At 34.9% G+C, this 12,182-nt stretch overlaps 1 protein-coding gene across 4 annotated transcripts in view; it reads right to left on the minus strand.

Annotated features, from left to right (window-relative positions):
- RapGAP1 (Rap GTPase activating protein 1) overlaps positions 1-12,182 on the minus strand; it is a 119,504-nt gene that overhangs the window by 18,095 nt on the left and 89,227 nt on the right. The gene's annotated exons all lie outside the window — the stretch shown is intronic.

Below are 12,182 nucleotides of genomic sequence, written 5' to 3' on the forward strand. Positions count from 1 at the left end.
TCCTAGGGGTCCTAACAGCGCTCACCTGCCCTCAACGAAACTTCCCCTTCCGTGAGGAAATTTACTGGTAGTTTTAATGCCAGCGTAATGAAATTTGGGGAACTTGTTACTCTTGAGTGGCTAGTTCACTGTTCTAAATATCATAATTTTAGAACGACAGAGACGAATTTTAGAAATTTTCATTTAGAAAGAGGGTCAGAAATTTCCAATATTTTAAATATTTTACATTCGGTCCTGTAAATTTGGTAGTTTTACAGTCAACGTCATGAAATTTGGGGAAATTGTTACTATTAAGTAGTTAATTCTCTGTTCTAAATCTCAAGATTTTAGAGCGACAGCGACACATTTTAAAACTATTTTTTTTTTAGAGAATGGGCCAACAATTTAAAATATTTTGCACTCGGCTTTGTAATGTTGGTAGTCTCAATACCAACGTAATAAAATTTAGGGAAATTGCTACTTTTAAGTGGCGAATTCACTGCTCTAAATCTCAAAATTTTAGAACAACAAGGACGAATTTTAGAAATTTTCATTTAGAGAATGGGACAAATTTTAGAAATTTTATTGTCAACGTAATGAAACTTGGGGAAATTGTTACTTCTGAGTGCATAATTGACCTTATACTTTTACTGTTTTAAATCTCATAATTTTAGAACGACAGGGACGAATTTTAGAAATTTTCTTTTAGAGAATGAACTAAAAATGTCTAAAATTTTGCATTCGGCTCTGCAATCTTGGTAGTTTTTATGACAACGTAATGAAATTTAGGGAACTTGCTACTTTTGAGTGCATGATTGACTGTTCTTAATTTAATGTTTTTAGAACGACAGGAACGAATTTTAGAAATTTTCATTTTGAGAATGGGCCAAAAATTTTAAATATTTCGCTTTAGGCTCTGTAATTTTAGTAGTTTTAATGCCAACGCAATGAAATTTAGTATATGTTGCTCGCCCTTAAGTCCATAATTCACTGTTCTAAATTTCATAATTTTTGAACGACAGGGACAAATTTTAGAAATTTTTGTTTAGAGAATGGGCCAAAAATTTCATTCGGCCCTGTAATTTTGGTGGTTTTAATGCCAACGTAATGAAATTGCTGGAACTTGCTTTTTTTGATTGCATAATTCACTGTTCTAAATTTCATAATTTTAGAACAACAGGGACGAATTTTAGAAATTTTTCAGTTAAAGAATGAGTCAAAACTTTTCAATATTTTACATTCCGCTCTGTAATTTTGGTAGTTTTAATGCCGACGTAATAAAATTTGGGTAAATTGTTACTTATGAGTGGTTGATTTTCTGTTCTAAATCTCAAGATTTTGAAGCGACAGGGACGAATTTTAAAAATTATTATTTAGAGAATGGACCAAAAATTTCAAATATTTTGCATTCGCCCCTGTAACTTTGGTAATTTTAATGCCAACGTAATGAAATTTGTTGAACTTGATTCCTTTGAGTGGCCAGTTAATTGTGCTAAATGTGAAAATTTTCGAACAACACAGACAAATTTTAGAAATTTTCAATGAGAGAATGGACCAAAAATTTACAATATTTTGCATTCGGCCCTGTAATTTTTCTAGTTTTAATGCCAACGTACTAAAACTTGAAGAACTTGTTACTTTGAAATGTCAAATGCACTGTTCTAAATCTCATAAGTTTAGAGCGACAGGGACGAATTTTAGAAATATTTATTTCGAAAATGGGCCAAAATTTTTAAATATTATGCAGTCGGCCCTGAAATTCTAGTAGTTTTAATACCAACATAATAAAATTTGGGGAACTTGCTACTTTTGAGTTCATAATTCATTGTTCTAAATTTCATAATTTTAGAGCGACGGGGACGAATTTTAGAAATTTTTATTGAGAGAATGGGCCAAAAATTTCAAATATGTTGCATTCGGCCCTGCATATTCGGTAGTTTTCATGCCAACGCAATGAAATTAGGAGAAATTGCGACTTTTGAGTGGCGAATTCATTGTTCTAAATCCCTAAATTTTAGAACGGCAGGAACAAATTTTAAAAATTTTCATTTATAGAGTGGGTCAGAAATTTTCAATATGCTAGATTCGGTCCTGTAGTTTTACTGTCAACGTGATAAAATTTGGGGAAATTGTTACTTTTGAGTAGTTAATTCTCTGATCCTAAATATCAAGATTTTAGAGCGACAGGGGCAAATTTTAGAAATGGTCAGTTAGAGAATGTGCCAAAAATTTAAAATATTTTGTATTCAGCTCTGTAATTTTGATAGTTTCAAAGCCAACGTAATGAAATTTGAGGAACTTGCTACATTTAAGTGACGAATTCACTGTTCTAAATTTGGTAATTTTAGAACGATAGAAACAAATTTTAGAAATTTTCAATTAGAGAATGGACCAAAAATTTCCAATATTCTGCATTCGGCCCTGTAATTTTGCTAGTTTTAATGCCAACGTACTGAAATTTGGAGAACTTGTTACTTTTAAATGTCTAATTCACTGTTCTAAATCTCAGAATTTTAGAGCGACAGAGACAAATTTAAAAAAAAATTTAAAAATATTGGCCAAAAATTTGATAGTTTTAATGTCAACGTACTAAAATTTGGAGAACTTGTTACTTTTAAGTAGCCAATGGACTGTTCTAAATCTCCAAATTTTTGAACAACGAAGACAAATGTTACAAAATTTTATTTATAGAATGGACCAAAAATTCCAGTTGTTTTCAAATATAAATTCCCGGAATTTAGTAGCAGAGCGCCCCATTTTCTCTTTGGGGGCAGGTGGTCGGTTATTAATCCCGCAACATTATCCTGGGGGTCCTAACAGCGCGATAATCGCCCCCGAGTCCGGTGGCGGCGGTTAACGACCGTCCCCATATGAGAAATATCCGCCATTTTTCTCCGATATTGCTCCATAATTCTCTTTCACCTGCCCCAACACAACTTCACCTTCCGTGATGAAATTTTAAGCAGTTTTTTCATTGCTAATCTCGAGGCGGATTTTTTGTCTCGTTAAGACAGATAAGAAGAACATGTAAAGCATAACAATAAAGTTTAACCGTTGCAGATAGCTAGGTAAGTGAACTGACAAAACCATCCAAAGAATTCGAGTTTTTGGGTACGGCGCTTTGAGATTAGCACGTAGCCTGGACCAGAATAAGATGAAACTTTGATACCGGAAACGTGGCACTCCTACATTATCCTATTTATTATTTATGGAGTTTTGTACCTGGCGATGATCAGGCGCCGAATTTTTAAAATATTGCATTATGAAAGAAATTTTGGTCTTTATATGGACACGTTTCGGTCGTAAAGAGGCGGAATCGTTTCAAAATTGAAACAGGTAAAGGAATTTGTATGAAAATGAAGGTATTTAAAAGTGAAGGTGCCTTTTCTGTGTTGTAAAGTTTTATGGACGTCAGGTGCATTTCGAGCTCGGTTTGACGAGCAATTTGTCCCCACGTCGTGCAGTTTCTCTCGATATTTTCTTTATGGGATTATCGCTTACAAAATAACGAGTTTGGTGGCGGTGTCAAAAAACTTTTATCAGGGCCAGGTGCTTTCAATAACAACGAAGGACTTGTGCGCTCGTGATGAATACAATGAGACATATCGACTTTAAAACTGAACTGTAGCCCACATTTATTAATGCAATTGGTGCCAAATACTACGTCAGAACCAAATATTGATCTTGCGTTAAATACAATAAACAATTCGTAATTTATAAGATTCTTAGAACTCAACTGCGGGGGAAACAGTGGTTGCTTGCATATAAGACAGCAAAAGCTCAATACCTCATTAACTATTGTTAGTTTTGTGCATAATAGAATGTTGCTGTGACATTCGTGCGAAAAAATATCGATTTAGCAATAAATAAACAACACGAACTTGCTCGAATTGTAAACTTGCAAGCTCGTATCTTGCGAATCTAAATAGTGGAAACCATTTGGAAACGTGTACGTCTTAGATCCGTCAATCTAAAAATAAAACTTCCCTTACGCCAATCTTCCAGAACACGCAAGCAAAAGTAAACGATAATCCTTCTCATTACCTTTCTGTTTTATTTTTTTTTCAGAGAACTCGAAGGAAATCATAAATCACAGTTATACTGGTACGTGAGGATTTCCAACTGCATTAGATGCATACTGAACACATTTATAGAATGGGCCAAAAAGTTCCAATATTTGGATTCGGTGTAATAAAATTTGACAAACTTGTTACTTTTGAGTGATTAATAATTCACTGTGCAAAATCTCAAAATTTTAGAGCAACAGAAACAAATTTTAGAAATTTTCATTTAAAAAATAGACCAAAAATTGTTAATATATTGCGTTCGGCCCTGCAATTTCGGTAGTTTTAATGCCAACGTAATAAAATTTAGGGAATTTGTTACTTTTAAGTGGCCAATTCACTGTTCTAAATCTCAAAATTTTTGAACAACGGAGACAAATTTTAGAAATTTTCATTTAGAGGATCTCATCTCCGAGTGCTTTGTGCTATAAAAACTCCTGTGATAACGATAATTCGTGCCAATAAATTAATTATTTTTTGGGTTTTAATCGCACTGATCAACATTCAATATTTTGTAATAAACAATTAAAATCTGAATACCAGGTTTAAAATTATTATCCAGTTCATTAGTAAACTCCAAAGACAATTTCGCCCAAGCGTGGATTACATCACTCCTGAGTAAGTGAAGGCACCTGTTGGCTCCAGCTGACCCATGGTCTTTTATTTGGGTAAGCGCTGGAGGAGCCCATTCACCCACCAAAAAAGAAATTAATAAGACGCATTGTGCTGTGTGCTCGGCAATAATGAGTTTATTGTCGTGCAGGTTTCACTTGGTTGGAGTATTGATAAACTGCTTGGTGCAGGGTAATTAGTTTATCGGGTGAACCAATTAACCCATTTCTGAATCACCGGAGATTGTGTTTTTGATGTAAAATCCGAGCGTCGGAACGATTTTGGAAAGCAAAATTCCTTGACTTTTCGATGATTAATGGCGTGTCTTTCACTGTATTGACAACTCAATGATGTAATTTATGTGGAATGATAGTGTTTATGTTGCGATGGCACTTGGTGAAGAGTAATTAAATTACTGGAGTTCATTCAGGCGCAGTTTTGATAAAGGAAGAAACTGCGTTTTTCCCGAAGATCAATAAAGCGATCAGCGAGATTTGCTATGAATAATGGAGAGAAAACAACACGTCACCTATTTTTCCTCGTGCGTTGCGTCACTTCCCGTTTGAAAGATTCATCGATATTGACGGATGTTCAATGTTTAATTGGGGTATTGACCAGATCGCGTGGGCGCCCGCCTCCGGAAAAGTGGTAACCAAACAAAGACACTGTCCTTGCAACAATTAACAGTAAATTGAGTGTATAAATCGAGCGGCCTCTTCCCATAAATCCAGGTCGCTCCGGTATTTATTGAGATCGTTTGAATCGATAAGCCAAGTCGCCCCCAAAGCGACCATAAACTGCGTTCCCGTTTAAATTTTCAATTTTGCGTGCGACCAAGACAACTTTTTTCGTCTTCTTCCTGCAACGTGTTGCACCAGACTTGGGGGTGGAGACCAGCCGGCATTGTCTCGAGATGAAGGTTTTATGTTGGAAGTTTCATTCCGCCGCTATTGCACAACAATGCCTTGAGAGATAAAACGCGGTTCTCACATAAATTAAACGACAGTCGTAATATTTGTTGCAACTGGAGGTTCGGTTATTGATTTGGATATTAAGATTCCAAAAGTAAGCGCGCGGGAGAAAGATTTCGATTTAATGGAAAGATTGATGTGGACGTGCTCAATTCTATTAGACAGCTGGAAATAAATCTCCATGGAAAGTACGAAAGTAATGCAGGAATCGTCTTAATTATGAGTTTCCATGCTCAAACTAGGATAAATGTGAGCGGACATGATCTTTTTGCATTTCACTGCAGTTTCTTCCGGAGCACCAAAATCGTTGAATTCCTGCGAAACGATAGAAAGTTGCAACAATTCCTTACGTAACGATTGGCAACGTTAATGTCAGTTGTTTAACTAATTCTTTTTTTGCGCCGCCCGCCACAAGATCTGTGTTAGTTCTGGTCAGTTCCCTTTTTCCTCGGCCATCATTCGGGTCACGTCTATGGAGAAAGCGCCTGTTTTGTACTCTCCGCGATTATTTCTAATTGCGTAAGGCGTGTCTGAGCATTCACTTTCAACAAGGCTCAAAAATGCCAGAAAGGGAAATTCACGATTTTCGGAGTTCACTAACATCTGTTGGCCTAAAATAAGCGAGGCGCGATTGGAATCTTGGGCGTCGCGACGGCCTTCGACGCGACCTTTTACTACACGCACGCGACCCTCTAGAGGCAGTTTAATTAATTCACGTCAAGTGATGTACAGGCGGACAGAAACTCATTCGGAAATCTGCGATCGCCAATTCAGCGTTCCTAATTCGATTTTCAAAATTTTATAAATGTTCATTTGTAAAATAGACGAAAATTTTCTAATATTTTATATTCGCGCCTGTAAAGATAGTTTTAATGCTACCGCAATGAAATTCGAGAAAATAGCTACTTTTGAGTTGTTATTTAACGGTTTTAAATCCCATGATTTTAGAGCGACAGGGACGAATTTTAGAAATTTTCATAGAGAATGGATCTAAAACCTTCAATATTTTGCATTCGGCCCTGTAATTTAAGTAATTTGAATGCCAGCGTAATGAAATTTGAGGAACTTATTACTTTTAAAAGCGGCTAATTGACTGTTGTAAATCTCAAAATTTTAGAGCGACGAAGACGAATTTTAGAAATTTTCATTTAGAGAATGGACCAATAATTTCTAAAATTTTGCATTTGCATAATGAATATTAGGGGAACTTGCTACTTTTGAATGGCTAATTCACTGTTCTAAATGTCAAAATTTTTGAACGTTGGAGACAAATTTTAGAAATATTTAGAGAATAAAAAATTTTGCATTCGGCCCTGTAATTGTGGTGGATGCCAACGTAATAAAATTTAAGAAAATTATTACATTTGAGTGGTTAATTCTCTGTTCTAAATCTCAAGATTTTAGAGCGACAGGAACTAATTTGCGAAATTTTCATTCATTCAGCCGTGTAAATTTGGTAATTTTAATGCCAACATAATGAAAGAGGAACTTGCTACTTTTTGGTAACTAATTCACTGTTCTAAGTCTCAATATTTTAGAACGACGGAGATCAATTTTAGAAATTTTTAGTCAAAAAATGGAGCAAAAATTATGAATATTTTGCATTCGGTCCTGTAATTTTGAAAGTTTTAATGCCAACGTAGCAAAATTTGGAGAACTTGTTACTTTTGAGTAGATAATTAAGTGTTTTAAATCTCTAAATTTTATAGCGACAGGAACGACTTTTATAAATTTTCATTTAGAGAATAAACCAAATTTTAAAATTTTGCATTCGGCCCTGTAATTTTGGTAATTTTAATGCTACCATAATGAAATTTGAGGAACTTACTACTTTTGAATGGCTAATTCACTGTTCCAAATCTCAAAATTTTTGAACAACAGAGACGAATTTTAGAAATTTTCAATAGTATAGAGTTAATCAAAGAATAGGCCAAAATTTCCAACATTTTGCATTCGCCCCTGTAATTTCGGTAGAGTAATAAAATTTGAGGAACTTGCTGCTGTTGAGTTGGTAATTGACTGCCCTAAATCTCAAAATTTCAGGGCGACGGAGACAAATTTTGAAAATTTTTATTTATGAAATAGACTAAAAAATTCCAACATTTTCAATTAAATCTTGTAATTTTGACAGTTTTGATGCCAGAACCGTGTCCAATTAATAAAGATTTAAAGATCCACCCCTTCTTCATTACAAAATGGAAAATGTGACAAAACTCAGATTAAAACCAAAAAAAAGAATTTATTCATTGGCCGAAATTATGCTTATCACAGTTGTTTTTCTAGCAAAAAACGCTCGAAGACAAACCTACAGACACGTAACTTCTCATTCATTGGCTGTTGTTTATTGGAAACATTTCTAGGCAATTAAGTCATGCACAAAAAACAATCAGTTCATTGGAAGTGATACTGAACAAAAAACGCACTAAACCAAACCAATGGCGCTCCGACAAGAAATTCGAAGACGCTCCTGAAGACCAGCGAGACAAGACGCGAATATCCCCGGCGTTTAAAGGAAGTCGTCCGTCTCGTCTCGTCCACTACGTGGAGCAAATTTCAATTCCGATAAAAGCCCAACAGACGGTCTTACAGTTACTTCGCAACATCATCACCGCCGGGGTTCATCTTGCGGTCTGCTCCACTTTGCTCTGTAAGTCACGGTGAGCCGGTTCTCTGTATTTCAGGAAAGTAAATTAAAAACGCGCCTGCATAAATCCCGAGATCCACAGGATCTTCCTCATTGGCATTCCGAATAGAAATAGAACGGTTGAGCACGTGAGCCAACTGGAAACGTCTGTTATTATATTTTAATAGGACAAGCAGCAGAAGCTTGGAAGGAAGTGGACATGGTGCCGGCGGCGACTTTTTGTCAACGGCCGAATTTAGAGGAAGACGCGAGGATTCAAATCTCTGACAAGTTCAATTAAGTGAGAATTACGATGATTAGAGAGCGTGCGTTGTGGAGGCGACAATGTTATTCAATTAGCGAGTGGGTTTCGGGACAGACGCTCCATGCAGCAGGATGTTGTTTATTCACGACGGAATACATTTTCAAGACAGACGAAGTCCGCGAGATTAGTTTTCCATGAGGGAAAATTATGAGCTTCCCACTCCACCCGCAAGATGCAAAATTCAAACTGTTTCATTAGTGAGATTGGTGGTTATCAATTCCGAGATTAGTTCGTGTGGCTCAAACCGAATTTATGGAATGTCGGGTTATCACACCGAAAACCGTCAACAAAAATTGATAGAAAAAAAGATTTGGATCGTTGGAATTCCTCCTCGTCTCTCCAGAGTGGTGAGTTCGTTCCAAAAGCCACTCGGATGTCGTTATAAATACCATTCTCTCATCTTCAACTAGTTCCGTCGCTTGAACCTCTGCCAAAACCGATGCACATCGAACTTGTCTATTGTCGCATAATTTACCACGAAAATGTGAGATTCCGAAGACATGAAGGTCGCTGGTGACGACGCCGTGAATCACCGTTTTTTTGTCTTCTAAACAACGTTTTAATAACAACGTTGGAGGAACATGAAGTGCGTCAGATAACCCGAAAGTGTAATTAAAGTGAGCACAAACTTAAACGGGATGTAGAGAAGATATTTAAGACGTTTGTTATCTTTAGCTAGCGCAAATTGACTCGGGATGTTATTTTCGATAATTCCCCCTGGAAATGGAACGCGCGAGTTCCCCAGGCTAAATGAGTCATTGTGTATTCTTTCGAAATCTGCGCGATCTCGTTCGTATCTATTTAGTCAATCATTGCGGATTTCTACGCGAAAATTCGTCTTATTGTTGTTATTTTCTCGTCTATAAATAGCCGTGGGTCAATACCATCAAATTTCCAATATTTTGCAGTCGGCCCTGTAATTTCGGTAGTTTTAATGCCAGAGTAATGAAATTTAGGGAACTTGCTGCTTTTGAGTTTCTAATTCACTGTGCTAAATCTCAAAATTTTAGAACAACAGAAACTAATTTTGGAAATTTTCATTCAAAGAATGGACTTAAAATTTTCAATATTTTGCATTCGGCCCTGCAATTTCGGTAGTTTTGTTGGCAGAGTAATGAAAGAGGAACTTGCTACTTTTTAATAACTAATTCACTGTTCTAAATCTCAAAATTTAGAAAATTTTATTCAGAAAATGGACCTAAAATTTTCAGCATTTTGCAATCGGCCCTTTAATTTTGGTAATTTTAATACCAACGTAATAAAATTTAGGAAACTTGTTACTTTTGGTTGGCTAATTCACTGTTCTAAATGTGATAATCTTAGAACGACGGAAACAAAATTTAGAAATTTTTATTTAGAGAATGGACCATAACTATTTAATATTTGGCATTCGACCCTGTAATTTTGCTAGTTTTAATGCCAACGTAACAAAATTTCGAGAACTTGTTACCTGTAAATGACTAATTCACTGTTCCAAATCTCAAAGTTTAAGAACGACGAAGACCAATTTTAGAAATCTTTATTCAGAGAATAGACCCTAAAATTTTCAATATTTTGGATTCGGCCCTGTATATACGGTAGTTTTAATACCAGAGCAATAAAATTTGGAAAACATGTTACTTTTGAGTTTCTAATTCACTGTCCGAAATCTCAAAATTTTAAAACAACCGAAACAAATTTTAGAAATTTTGGTTTAGAGAATAAACCAAAATTTCCAATCTTTTGCATTTCGCCCTGTACTTTTTGTAGTTTTAGTAAAAACATAATGAAATATGGGGAACTTGCTACTTTTGAGTGGCTAATTTACTGTTCTAAATCTCAAAATTTTTGAAGAACAGAGACCAATTTTAGAAATTTTTATTGAGAGAATGGACCTAAAATTTTCAATATTTTGCATTGGGCCCTGTAATTTCAATAATTTTAATGCCAACGTAATAAAATTTGTAAAACTTTTAAGTCATTATTTATTAGACTAAATCTCAAAATTTTCGAACAGAGTCGAATTTTAAAAATTTTCATTTAGACAATGGGCTGAAAGTTTTCAATATTTTGCATTCGGCCCCTGTAACTTCAGTAGTTTTAATGCCAATGTACTGAAATTTGAGAACCTTGTTACTTTTAAATAATTCAGTTTTAAATCTCATAATTTTAGAGCGAAAAGGACGAATTTCAGAATTTTTTATTGAGAGTGGCCCAAAAATTTCAAATGTTTTGAATTCGGCCCTGAAATTTTGCTAGTTTTAATGCCAACTTACTAAAACTTGAAAAACTTGTTACTTTGAAATGTCTAATTCACTGTTCTAAATTTCATAACTTTAGAGCGACAGGAACGAATTTTAGAAATATTTATTTAGAGAATGGGCCAAAATTTTTAAATAATTTGCAGTCGACCCTAAAATTTTGGTAGTTTTCATGCCAACATAATAAAATTTGGGGAACTTGCTACTTTTGAGTTCATAATTCACTGTTCTAAATTTCATAATTTTAGAGCGACGGGGACGAATTTTAGAAATTTTTATTGAAAGAATGGGCCAAAAATTTCAAATATGTTGCATTCGGCCCTGCATATTCGGTAGTTTTCATGCCAACGCAATGAAATTAGGAGAAATTGCGACTTTTGAATGGCGAATTTATTGTTCTAAATCTCAAAATTTTAGAACGACTGGGACAAATTTTAGAAATTTTCATTTAGAGAGCGAGTCAGAAATTTTCAATATGCTAGATTCGGTCCTGTAATTTTGGTAGTTTTACTGCCAACGTGATAAAATTTGGGTAAATTGTTACTTTTGAGTGGCTAGTTCACTGTTCTAAATCTCATAATTTTAGGGACGAATTTTAGAAATTTTTACTTAGAGAATGGGCCAAAAATTTCCAATTTTTGCATTCGGCCCTGTAACTTCGGTAGTTTCAATGCTAATTTAATAAAATTTAGGAAAATTGCTACTTTTGAGTGCATTATTCATTAGGCTAAATCTCGAAATTTTGGAACAACAGAGACGAATTTTAGAAATTTTCATTTAGAGAATAGACCAAAAATTTCCTAAATTTTGCATTCAGCTCTGTAATTTGGGTAGTTTCAATGCCAACGTAATAAAATTTAGGGATCTTGAGACTTTTAAGTGGCTAATTCATTGGCTAAATCTGTAATTTTGGTGGTTTAATACCAACGTAATAAAATTTGGAGAACTTGCTACTTTTGAGTGCTAAATCTTAAAATTTTAAAACAACAAAGACGAATTTTAAAATTTTTATTTAATGAAAATTCGGCCCTGTAAATTTAGTAGTTTTGATGCCAGAGGAATAAAATTTAGGGAACTTGCTGTTGTTGAGTGGTAATTGAATGTATAAAATCTCAAAATTTCAGAGCGACGCAGACAAATTTTGAAAAAGATATTCAAGACGTTTGTTATCTTTAGCGAGCGCGAATTGACTCTGGATGTTATTTTCGATAATTCCCTCTGGAAATGGAACGCGCGGGTTTTCCAGGCCAAATGAATCATTGTATTCTTTCGAAATCTCCTCAATCTCGTTCGTATCTATTTAGTTAATCATTGCGGATTTCTACGCGAAAATTCGTCTTATTGTTGTTATTTCTCGTCTATAAATAG

This window comes from Gnatocerus cornutus, chromosome 7 (assembly GCF_029298725.1).
Source record: "Gnatocerus cornutus isolate USDA-ARS CGAHR chromosome 7, icGnaCorn1.1, whole genome shotgun sequence".
Lineage (NCBI taxonomy): Eukaryota > Metazoa > Arthropoda > Insecta > Coleoptera > Tenebrionidae > Gnatocerus > Gnatocerus cornutus.